Genomic DNA, 12,515 nt, shown 5'->3' on the forward strand with positions numbered 1-12,515 from the left:
TTCGCTTTCCCCTTCATTCATTTCTCCTTTTCCTCTCTGCTCATCTCCTGGGCCCTGGCCTATTCTCCCCAGTCTCCTTCAGCTTATGAAATGGATGGAGGCAGAAAGAGCATTAGCGTAGATGAATGGATAGACTGGCCTAACACAATCTGGCCCACTTCAGTAGACAATTTAATATGGACTCGCCCACAGTGCGGTTACCCCGCCAGGGCGCTGCACTAAATCTTACTTTGACTTGCTATGATGGATACAAATTCGACACATCAAAACTGTGTGTGTGTGTGTGTGTGTGTGTGTGTGTGTTGGTGTGTGTGCATTCCTGTGTTTGTGTAAGCATGATGGATACGACAGACAATCGACAGCCGGGTGAGCGGTGAGAGGCAGAGGTGATAATTATAGTATTTATCTGGGTTAAATGTCATGGCTGCTTATGCTGCATTACAGACTGATAAAAAGCTGAAATGTCTTTCAATGCATTCCATCAATTCAACACCTGCACACCACTTTTTAAAGGAAGCGAACCATAAAGGAGAGAGATGAGGTGCATGATTCAAGTGAATGTCTTTAAACAGTTTGGGCCTTAAGGTGGCTATAGCGTTTGGTCTACGTTGTTCTTGCTCTCGTATAATCATACTACTTTTTTTCGCAACTTAACCCTTCCACACTTTTACATTTTCATACATCAGAATGTTCGTCTCGATTAGGACGTGGGTGTTCATACCTTTCATGCTTTCTGAAATATTCTGCATCTTCCAAGAAATACTTCCTATTCAAAGGAATGGACGTAATGTTCACAATTGGCACATGATCAACTTCAATTATTCATATTTATAGCCAGCAACAGTTCCTAATAGCATTAACAACGGCTTCACGACAGTGTAACAGCGAGCCAGCATGCACAATACCATAACCCTGAAAATGACGCAGCTAAATGGAATTCAGCCATCAACAATTTTATTTATCATTATTATATTTATGTTCTCATGTGCTTTTGCTATTGTGACCAAATGTCCCCTGGATTTCAAATACATAAGAATAAATGCTGTTATAGCTGCTACTACTGTCACAACTAACAAACTACCAAAATGTTAACTGTGTTTGATAATTCAACTGGTCTAATCAGCTGCAGCCAAAGGAACAGGTAACACAAAGTGGCTTAGGTCTGAATAACCATTGCCACCCTGTCCTCTGCTAACAGCATCCTATTAGCCAAGATAAGGGACAAATCAATGGTTTCAAAGTCATTGGCTGATCAGTGCACAGCCATTTATCTCCACTGACTCAATTAATTCTACCACTATCATTAAGCAGATCAATCAACACAACAGAGTGCTTTTCCAATTGACAACTTTACTAGAATGCCCTAATTGCCACCTATTGCTGGGAAATAGCATTTATTTGAAAAATTACCATATGCTACTCTGATGCTCGTAAACTCTCTCCCACAGCAGCATGCCAGAGATGGAAAGACAGAGAACTCTGACAGATCATTTTAACAGAGGGGAGCAGCGAATTCTAAAACAAACTGAGGTGGGCAGGACTCGGCACAACGCAACGTGAAAGGCTGTAAAATGTACAGCTATTAGGCTGCAGGAAAATGTCACAATGTGATGTGATGTTCAGTGTTTTCCTTGTTATCCCTCTGTGGTGAACCCACTTACCCTCACCCTGTCTTGTCTAGTTCGTTTAACAATGGCTACACTTACACAGAACGCCTTTAATCAATCTCCATGGAAAATTAGTCAATGTGGTGTTCATGTGGAGGTGGACAAGGTTTTGTGTATGTATGTGTATGAGGTTAAACAGTGCTGGCATAAGCACTGTAGCGATAAATATGTACATATCATTCAAATTTAATTCAATATATAATTTAAAAAGCCTTTGACATGCAAAGAAGATCTTGATGTCAAGATAATTCTATCATCATGCTTCAAAATAGTATTCATTACATGAGCACAACAACAAAGCAAGCCCTCAATCAGAGACTGCACTCTATTTTTAATGTCTGTGCTCTCAGAAAACTGCCACCAGGGTCATTCAGAAAGACATAATATTTTAAGAGTGTGAGTGTGTGTGTGTGTGTGTGTGTGTGTGTGTGTGTGTGTGTGTGTAAAAGTCTGTACTCAAAGTCCAAACTTTGCCAATTAGCCCACAACAGCATTACCCTCTCCCTCTCTCTCTCTCTCTCTCTCTCTCTCCCTCTCTCTCTCTCTCTCTCGTTTTGTTGGTTTTTCCTCTCACAACTTCATGAGTATGAACCTGTTAACCTCAAAACCGTTGTATGAAGTCTGACCAAGCAGCAACCTCTGGGGCTGAAAAGTGAAGCCAATGCTGAAGTGTCAAAAACTGCAGTCCGTCGAGTGGCTGCTTGAGGCTGGCTCTAAAAGCGAGTCAATCCCCCACACACCCCTATGATAAAATGTCCAACTTCACAGCAGAAATAAACATGCAGCCTGGTGCGAAAAAAGTTTTGGTCTCTGTGGCCAATTTCCCCTTTCATCACAAATGTACAAGGGGGATTTTTTATTCATTTACATGTGTAGCTCTCATGCCATTCTAGTGTTTGTTGAGGATGTTTCTACTGAATCTAATTGAGTCATGTTGTAAAATGCTCTAATTTCTGTCAATCAGTCAAGACTTATTATGATAGACCTGTTCACAAATTGCATTATCACACACTTCACAGACTACAACTAAAACCCTCGTTTCACATCCAGCATCCACATGGACGGCTGTGTTGTCTCTCCAGGCCACAAGAGAGCTGCAGGGAGTCAGACTGAAATGAGCAGCTGCAATGCAGAATAGCATACGTCCTAGTGTCTTAGCCTAGGTGCTTAGCTTGGTAGCATAGAGCTAGATGGATGTGTTTCGGATACCAGCCTGCCTCAGCTCCACCTCTATCCATCTTTGGATTAACGAGTAGTTAGGTGGAGTCAGGCCTTGCCAGAATGGCCAATGGCGGGAGCCGTCCACTGTGCTTCACTTTGCTTCTTCAGTAACCTATCGGTGATGTCACAGAGACTGCATCCCTGCTTTGTAGTGAATTATTATCAATGCACTGCAGGCAGTAGTGGGCCTTTGAATGCAGCATCCAAAATGGCTGCCTTCATGTAGCAACTTTACCTTTTGGGAGGGAAATTTTGAAAAAGTTACGGTAAGTATAACATTTCTATTGTTCCTAATATTTCAATAGGAATGTTTACTTTATTGAGGCAACTTTTGAATACTAAATGTTCCACACCTTATAGTAGTACCCTGTACCCCCTGTCTGTCAGCCAATCAGCTGCCAGCCTGCTCATACTGACACACACCTATTGCAGGTTTGCTCATTACCCCTCAGTACTTATACCAGTCTGCTCTTTGCCAGTTTGTGCTCCTCTCTGCTTCGTTTCTCACCAGTTTGTTTGTATCGCCTTTTGGATTTTTGACCTGTTCCTGTCGACCTGATTTGAATCTCTGCCTGATGTCTTTGTATCTCTGCCAAGTTGTCTGAATGTTTGGTTTTGCCTTCTGGAATGGACTGTACATTGCTCTGCCTTAATCCTTCAGTAACTTCACCATGTTGCCTTACTCCTGCCTCGGCCCTGTGATTCAGCTTGTGAGTCTTCTGACCAGTGACAAATATTGTGCTGAAAATGTGTATTATAGCAGCTATATGGTAAATGTATCTGTAAATCCCTCTGTCTCCATCATATTGCATAATGCAGTATGCCTACCACAAAGCCAAATTCTGTTTTGATGATTCAATTAAGCTAATTGAATTAAATGACATATGAGATATATCCAGAGAGGAAATTGAAATCTTTATGTATTTCTGTATGCGCAACATGCTCTCTTGATAATCACTTGGATATTGCAATGCTTAATTGCTAATAATTGCCTTTTTCTCATCAATTTCTACTAAAACAACTGGCTATCATAATCACTGACAAACTGAGAGAAGAAATTCATAGTACGCAACCCTTTGCTTTTTCTGTGTATTTTCAGATGTGACATAGAGCCATTCGGGGATGCTGAGGATGATGAGGAGGAATGGACTCTTGATGCAATGCTTACTGACCAGAGTGACGGGGAAGACTTGAAATAGAACAATTCCCTTTTCTTGTCGTTTCGTTGGATGAAAAGATCGATACCATTCTGTGCATTTGCACAGTGAATACGAAGCTACTGCAGGGAGCCAGTTAGCATAGCTCAGCACAAAGATAACAGGGGGGAAACTAGCCTGGCTCTGTCAAAAAGCAAAGGGACAGTGAAGTGTAGAGGAAGACATCTGCTCACAATGAGGGCTCTCCAACATCATGGGAAATGGAGTCACTATAAATGTTGACAAGAAACTCGGACATTTGCCATCCTTGTTGACAGCTCCAAGACCTTGGATGGTTCCTGGGGCCGCAACCTTGTCAGCTAGAGCAACTTTTCAACTCAGTCACATTCAATTACAAAACCGAAGTTAGATGAATGAAAAAAAAAAGGCTAGCTCACCCGTGTCAGACATATGACCTGCTAAGAATGGAGTTTACAGAGAGAAAAATAAATGCACTTAACTTCTCAGCCATTGTGGGTCATTGTGGCAGCCAAAAGGAGGATACAGTGTACAATGATGTATAATGCATCAAATATACTGAAATGTGAACATGCAGCTCTTACATCATTTTGACATTGTGTCCTTTTTACTGTAACAACTTCTACCGCTGACCTCATGTGGAAATGTTAATATCAGTGCTTCTTTCTCAGCAGCTTGTAGCTGGTACATGAAAACCAGTATGTACATTCCAAAGCGTTGTGTAAGTAGAAGGTCAATAATGTGGAGTGTTAATATTCAGCCTTGGCTTTACAGCTTTGAAAGGATTATAAGCAAGTTTCATCACATGAAAGTAGTGTCTCCTGGTGGGTTGGCATCTTTGATATAAAGATGTGATCAGAATTTGATTGGAGTAGTACAAGCAGAGTGCAGCAAAGGGTGGGAGGATGCATAAAGATGTGGTACAGAATAATGTGAAGTAAGAGAGTTGAAAGCAGAGAGAGGAAAAAGCATAAACAGCACAGAATGGGTGGGGTGGGGGGGTGGGGGGGGAATGGGAAATAGATGAAAGCAGCACAAAACTCATCTAAGACAAAGAAATTGTGCCAGAGAGAAATAGAGGGCAAGCTTAAAGAGAAAGATAGGATAGGATATAAATGTTAAAAAGTCAAAACATGGATTCTAGCTGGAATGCGCAAAAGGGAAGAGGTTTGTAAATGGACAGAAAAGATGTCAATACAGGTTTTATTTTTATTTTATTATCATCTTTATCATTGCTGATGTTTTGCTGGCTGACAACCAGTCAAACTGCTTTAGTGATCAGCAAGGTGATTAGTGAAGGAGATAAAACTCCTCCACTCTCACAGATAAGACAAAATCTGAATAACTTTTATTTTGACCCACTTCGCAGTCCTTTCCTTTTACTCCATTTCTTTTTTCCATCTCCTTTCCCTCTTCCCTTCCCTTTCTTTTTCTCCTCTTTCATCTCACAAGCGCTCTCTCTTCTTCTTCCCATCCTCTTCTCACTTTTTATCTTACTGATAAGGTATCTATCTGCCAGTCAACTCCGATGTCTGCCAAGCAGACACTGATAATGCTCTGACATCTCCTGCAACTGAAATTAACTAAAGCTCTGTGTCTCCCCGCAAGGAAAAAAAAAAAAAATTTTCTGTCTTTATTTCCTCCCATCCTTTTCTTCTCACTCTGAGTCACCTTGTGAATATGTGATCAGAGTGTTGGCACACGTGGAATTCTAAACCCAACAGCACAGCAACGCGAGAAGCCAGCTTCTCCTCCTCTGCCCTGTGCTGCGTCGCTCAGTGTTTCTGTGGAGAGTCAGGCTCGGGCAGCACGGCAAATTTCTATTCCAAAAGTAGGTGCATTTAATTTCGTTAGAGAGTGTGTGTGCCCGTGGCTCAGTGGGTGAGTGAGTGAATGAGGATAAACTGTCACAGCTGCTCTGCTCGTTTCCAGCATTACATGGGTAATGTGTCAGAGACAGCTAATAGCTCATTCGCTGGTGCAAATTAAAACACAATCAGCTAATAGGAGTACAGGGAGGGAGGCGGGATCTAACAGGATTTATGAGAAAATGAAAAGTGATTGGATGTGAAGTTTGAATTAGAGGAAAGCAGTCTGGTGTCAGACTCTATGAAGGTGACTGACTGGACTGGTGAGCGGTCGACTCTCAGTGGACCAAATCCCATCCAAAACCTGTCTGTCAAATTAGTAAGGCAGGTAGGCCCCTCCCAACGGTTAGGTTGGGCAAGCAACTTGTCAGCTAATAATTACGCTGCAGCTTCAGTCGCCTTACATGCCCTTTGCTGCTCTTCGTGTGGATGCAAGTCATCTGTTCATCTTACATGCACTCTAACAACGAGCCGGTTTCATTTATTAATATTAGCAAACTTTAGTTCGCCGTGTAACTGAAACCGATACATATCTTGATGGAACACTTTAAGCTAACAATACACTGTATGGTACACTGCATCAAATGGCATTATTTCTTTTTTGATAGTTACCCCACAGAAATATACCACAAAACAGCAACACAGGCTCACAATTCAAGTGATTTGAGCATGATTTCATTTCTTGTAGGGGTCTGTGTATGATATGACATAGTCTGGTTTTCAATCTCTGATTCACAGTGTTCAATGATTCAAATGAATTTGGTATTTGTTGTGCACTGATGAGCTGTTTCCCCAGCTGGGCAGACAGTAGACCGATCAGAGCTCTGAAGGAAGGATTAAGAATCGTGACATCAATTTCCCTTACAGCTAGCGATCTACCAAGCTTTGTAAAAACGAGGCTGAAAAATGACTACAAAAATGGTGTCAGGCATGAATGACATTTTTGTAAGTTGTTGTGTAGTTAGTCAATTTAAAGAACTACAAAATGTGCGTTTGTTTTTATGCTGTGAAAAGTGTCGGGTTAAGAGCTCCTAGCTTGGCGAAACGGTTGCGTCATTTGTTACCCCTTGTTTAGCAGAAAACAAAATGAAATTTCCATGAATGAAATGGCTGTTCTGTCTGTCTATTAGGTTGTAAATAACATGGCATTTTGCCAAGATGCCTAACATGACCCGTAGACATTTTAGTCGTCAGTACCTTTAATCAAAAGGAGGGCTTCTTTCTCGACTCACCACAGAGACGCGACTTTTTCAACTGACAGCAGCTAGAGGTCAATGCTGCAATGCTGCCACATGACATGTTGTGCTTCAGTAAATTGTGATGAAGGACTTTCAAAACACTTGTGCTCGTCTGTGTCGATCTTCCGACCTTCGTTATTTACCTGGCGACTGAGATGATTAATGCCTTTTGAGTAAATATTCCCTCTCTGTCCTTGAGAGAGTGTTGCGCCTTTTTTTTATCAGCCATGTTTTTGGGCTGCAGGTCTCTTTGTGTTTTGAGTGAGGACCATTCCCAGGCTAGTTAGATAACAACTCGTACTATTATGTTACTATGCTTTTTTATAAACACCTTATCTGATGAAAAAGAGACTAGTTTTTATGAGAATGAATGAGAGAATGAGAGGGAATTATGAGACAAACTAACTCAATTCAACATCCTTTCTTCTTGTGCTCGTCTGCCCATCCTGTCCACTAAGCCATCATGCATCTTCATACGTCAGTTTTAAAAACACCATCACCTCCAACCTTGACACTCATACTACCCTTGTTGAAATCATACTGTTGCTGCATATACCTGTGCAATAGCAACAGTAAGTGCATCTCACTATACTTGTACATCCATTTTTCTCTTTCCTTTACTCTATTATTATGTCCCACACACAACCCCTCACCTAAGTGCTCCGCCTCCTGTGTTGGGAGTAGCTATTATTTAAGTCCTCCATGTATCTTTGAGACCATGGCAACACAGCCATCGCTGGCAGCCAGATGGGATTGCCTACTTGGTACAGAGCGCTCCATGGCAAGCTGGAGAGCTTTAAAATCCTCTCCCCTCATACCCCACCTCACCCCTTCCCTGTCTCCCCTTCCTCTCAACCCTGCTCTTTTCCTCTGTCACTCTCAATTCCCTGTTTCTCTTTTGGACATCTCCTCTCTTTCTCATTGTGTCTCTCTTAAAAAAAAAAAAGTGGCTTACATTGAGATCTTCTCCGTTCTCTCTGTGTGTCTTTCTGTCGTTTTTGTTCCTTCCTCTCTCCCTAGCTGTCCCCCGTCCTCTTTAGTGTAATTAATGTGGTGGATACAGTCAGGTAGGAAGGAGGAGGGATATATTCAAGAGAAGAAGGACAGGGAGGCAGAAGGAGGTATGAGGCAGAAGAACAGAGGAGAAATGAGGGGGAGTGGTGGGAAAGAGGTAATGTAATCTCACTGTGGGAAGTGTGGTAATATATCACCTGCCACAGTTAATAAAATGTCACGACGCCATGGCTTTAGACAGGAAAGAAAGGTTAACTGGTGCTTCATATAAATGTACTTCAACAAGCACAAGTGGAGGAGATTAAGACTCTGCGCGTGCAGACACACACACACACACACACACAGGCACATTTATAGTGTTAGCAGGAATACACACATAAAAGCATGCAGGCTTGTAGGTAAAGTAGACAAATGAGCTCATAAAAACCAAGAAACCCTGGCAGACAATTCAAGCACACTCATAGACATGCATGCAAATGTATGTGCGAGTGCGTAGGCAGCAAGAAAATGTGCACATTTTGGAACACACACTCGCATTCGTGTGCACATGCAATATACGCACACTCAATTACTCTCACCCTTTGATGATAGTTGTAATCATATGTGGTGGAAAATCTCATTTTCATGAAGTGAGAACTTTTTTTTACTCTTTGTGCATTCTCACCGTCACTCTTTTCTCCTCACACTTCTGTTTCTGCATGCTCCTCTTTTTTTTTTTTTTTTTTTACCTTTTTCCTCCTCCCTGCTGTCTCCCCCCTGCTCCTCTCTCTCCCTTTCTTTCCTCTCACTCCTCTCCATGCATATCCTCCACTCTTCATTCTCCACCTCCCTCTCGCCCTCACCCTCCACCTCCTCTCCTCCCTGTGGTCGGCTCATCCCTCTCTCCTACTCCTTCTTTTGCCCCAAGGATATCTTCCCTCCTACACGGCCTCGCCTCATCCCTCTCTCTCTCTCCATTTATTTATATCAATGAGCAAAAGTCATCCTTTCATCTTCCTCCAGATGAACAGACTCTGCTTGTGGAAGAGGACAGAAGAAAAGAGGAGCGGAACACAGAGGAACACAGTTTCTCTTAGTCCATAAATTCAACTGTACCAAGCAGTGGGAATATTATATAAACTCTCCCTTGTAAGAGGAGATAATTCAATGTGTTTTGGCTGGTTGGTAAAAGGATTGTTTCACCCCAAACGCTCCAAACGCATATTAATATGATTTGGAAAAATCAAGACTTTATTCCAGCCTTTACACAATGGAATATCGTGAACAAAAAACCTTTTACAGCATCAAATTCACCTCGGGCTCATACTTTGGCCTTGAATCCACCAACCATAAAAAAAAAGAGAATTTCACATTGTGTGTGCAGGGGCTGTCTTTGTGAAGTGAAAAAAGAGAAGAACTACAAGCAATAAGATGTTTCAGAAACACTGGTTATTGGGATTGTATGGATTGTTTGAGGTTCTGAATATTTCAAGATCGTGCAGTGTGCAGATTGCATTTATAATAATTTTATGGGATGCATTATTGGAGAAACAAAATAGGATGTTTGGGAATAAAAGCATATATGTTTTGTTACAATTATTTCTAAATTAGGGGATACATATGGATGTACAGTAGTTGTAGTTGGGTTTTTTTATGAAACAGCACAAGATGCTCAACAATTGAATGACTGTTTAACTGTAAGGCCGTTATATCTTACTTTTGATAGATAAGGCATCCAACTTTTTAAATGAAAACTTCCACAGGCGCACATAATCCTTAGACGTGAGGGGTGGCCGATGCCCATGTGTAACATAATTCATTAAAAACTGAAATACATCCTGGATCAGTGTTCAACTGCAGGTACTTTCTGATTAACCAATAGTAACTGGTTATATATGTAGTTAAATAGCAGATGCACTTGGCATGCAAGAATAACGCAACACCCCAAAGCCACGTATACAGCATGTGAAGCTGATCTTCTGCTATGGGCTCGTTCTTGTTGCCATGTGATTTCAGTTCCGCTGTGGGGAGTCATGTTGGTTAGTGAAAGAACCTGGTGAGTTTGTAGCTGCAGGAGTTTTGTCTGTTCCCCTGCAGTCACCGTTATAGTCATTAAATATAGCCAATTATTTATGGACTCTTTTGTTTCCAGCATCATCACAGCAAGAAAACATGAAAAGGATTATTACAAGTGAAAATTGTCAGCTCCTCCAATGTGGGAATGAGCTCATAAATGGACAGACTTGGAGCTGAAGAAGGTGGCACATAAAATGACAGAGTGCTGATGCCCAGCTAAATCTAAACACTTTCTACCCCAAACTAACACACTAAAGCTCATCTCTGACCAATAACTAACTACAGAAGATGCTGAGATAACAGTTTCCAGCTGTGTTGCCGCTGTGTGCCTCTAGGAGTATTATTTTAATGTTCAACTGAATTGCACAATTTGCAGGTTAAATATAGTGTAAAAGCAATAAACACAGAGGTTTACGGAATATAATACAGTTTGGATTGAAGCATATAGATTAACTAGGCATATCTCTCATGGAATTGTTCTGATCAATCTCCTTTAACATCTGTTTGAATTGTCAGGTAAATCTGATTTTCACACTGTAATTGTACTAGTGTAATAGTGCTGCTTTGACACTTTTCCTTACTGCAGAACTCCAGGGAGCAGGCATTTCACTTGCAGCCTGCAAACAGTAAATTGTGCATTAAGCAATTTAAGTTTGGGTTTAGCACCTTTAATTATACTGTGACCAATTCAAAGCACATAATGCATAATGGTGGCCAACTTTATATGTCAAAGACCCTCCGCAATATTGGCGAATTACACTTTTCGCTTTGTCCCACTTTAGAACATAATATACCCCAGAATTAATTCTTAAATCCCTGATGAAGAAGTGCTATTCCATTGTATTTATTATGACCATATTATCACACTATAATCCATTTATAAGTCACGAATAAATACAAAAAAAATATATTTTCTGTAACTTAATTATTCCATCTTGCAACTGCTTTAAACACGCTGCAAAAATATTTATAATTTCTGTGCTGTAATGAAAAGTGTCTGTGAAATGTAAGTACTATTTACTGTATTTAAATAGTATACAATGTAGCAGTATGAATTTTACAGAATCACAGAAAGCTTTCATGCTGAATGTTACTGAGTTATGATGACATATTTAGAATTTCACATGTCCTGTTAAGATGAATAGCTGAAAACACTGGACAGGAGATGAGGCACATTTAGTCCCGTTTACAGACGCATATTCACATATACAGTACATTATGTTTGCTTATACGTGGGCTGATCTGAGGAATGAACGTAAACATTGCAAGGCGAACATTACAGATATCTCTCCTGGAGTGTCAGGGACTTTCAATTATAGAGGAAGAGCTGTATAAATTTGGCCTGGAACCTTTTTATTCCTATTTGCATATCACATCTTACCTTCCCTTAATTCTTTCTACTATGCTTATCAAGTAAAAGGAAACAAAAAACGAGGAAAATAAATAGAAATAGTCTCAGAGGTACCTCCTCTTTAGTAGCTTAGGTTTTCTTTTTTTTTTATTATTATAATCAGCCTCGTAAATGTTCATAAACCTTAATCAACGCCAAATGAGAAGCCTTTACTCCCCTTGACTAATTCCAATTAAGTCTCATATTTGACTGTTTTCTATTTGTGTTGCTGGTACGCTGCAAAGTATCTCTAACCTGGCAAAGCATTTAGCCTATTAATAAGTGTTAACAAATAAAACAAATCTGACAATAATAATAATAAAGTAACAATAGATTCTTTCTATTTGCATTTTTTAAAAATGCAAATCAACTTAGAACATGACTTTATAAGAATCAGGTGTTATTTTCTTTATACAGCTGCTTTATTCTGTCTTGTCCAAAGCTACTGACACGTATTTCTGCAGAAAGTGCACCAGGAAAGTGTTAAGAATGATGCATTTGTATCTCCCTGTGTGTCATGCCTCTATTTCAAATGCTCTTCCTGCCCGTATGTGTATAAGTGAAGTGTTTTAACCAATTCCCCCACTGCTAGAGTGAGGATTACTCTCGAGTTGATGGTAATCTTTCAAGTTTATGCCAGTGTACTTATGGGGGCTCTGTATGAGACACTTGGTCAGGAGAGCTGATGTCTGACACGTGTCTTTCCAATCCTGTCTCCTGCCGTGCCTGACTCATCCTTTGTGACTCAGACAGCAAAAAAAAAAACTAAACACTGTGACACCTGATGGCTCTGTTCTCAAATATAAAGCTCTGCTGGGACTTCTTGGAGAATCACACACACCGACATACACACATACAGAGATAATGGAATAACAAGGTCCGTTTGG

Source organism: Pempheris klunzingeri, chromosome 3, assembly GCF_042242105.1.
Source record: "Pempheris klunzingeri isolate RE-2024b chromosome 3, fPemKlu1.hap1, whole genome shotgun sequence".
Lineage (NCBI taxonomy): Eukaryota > Metazoa > Chordata > Actinopteri > Acropomatiformes > Pempheridae > Pempheris > Pempheris klunzingeri.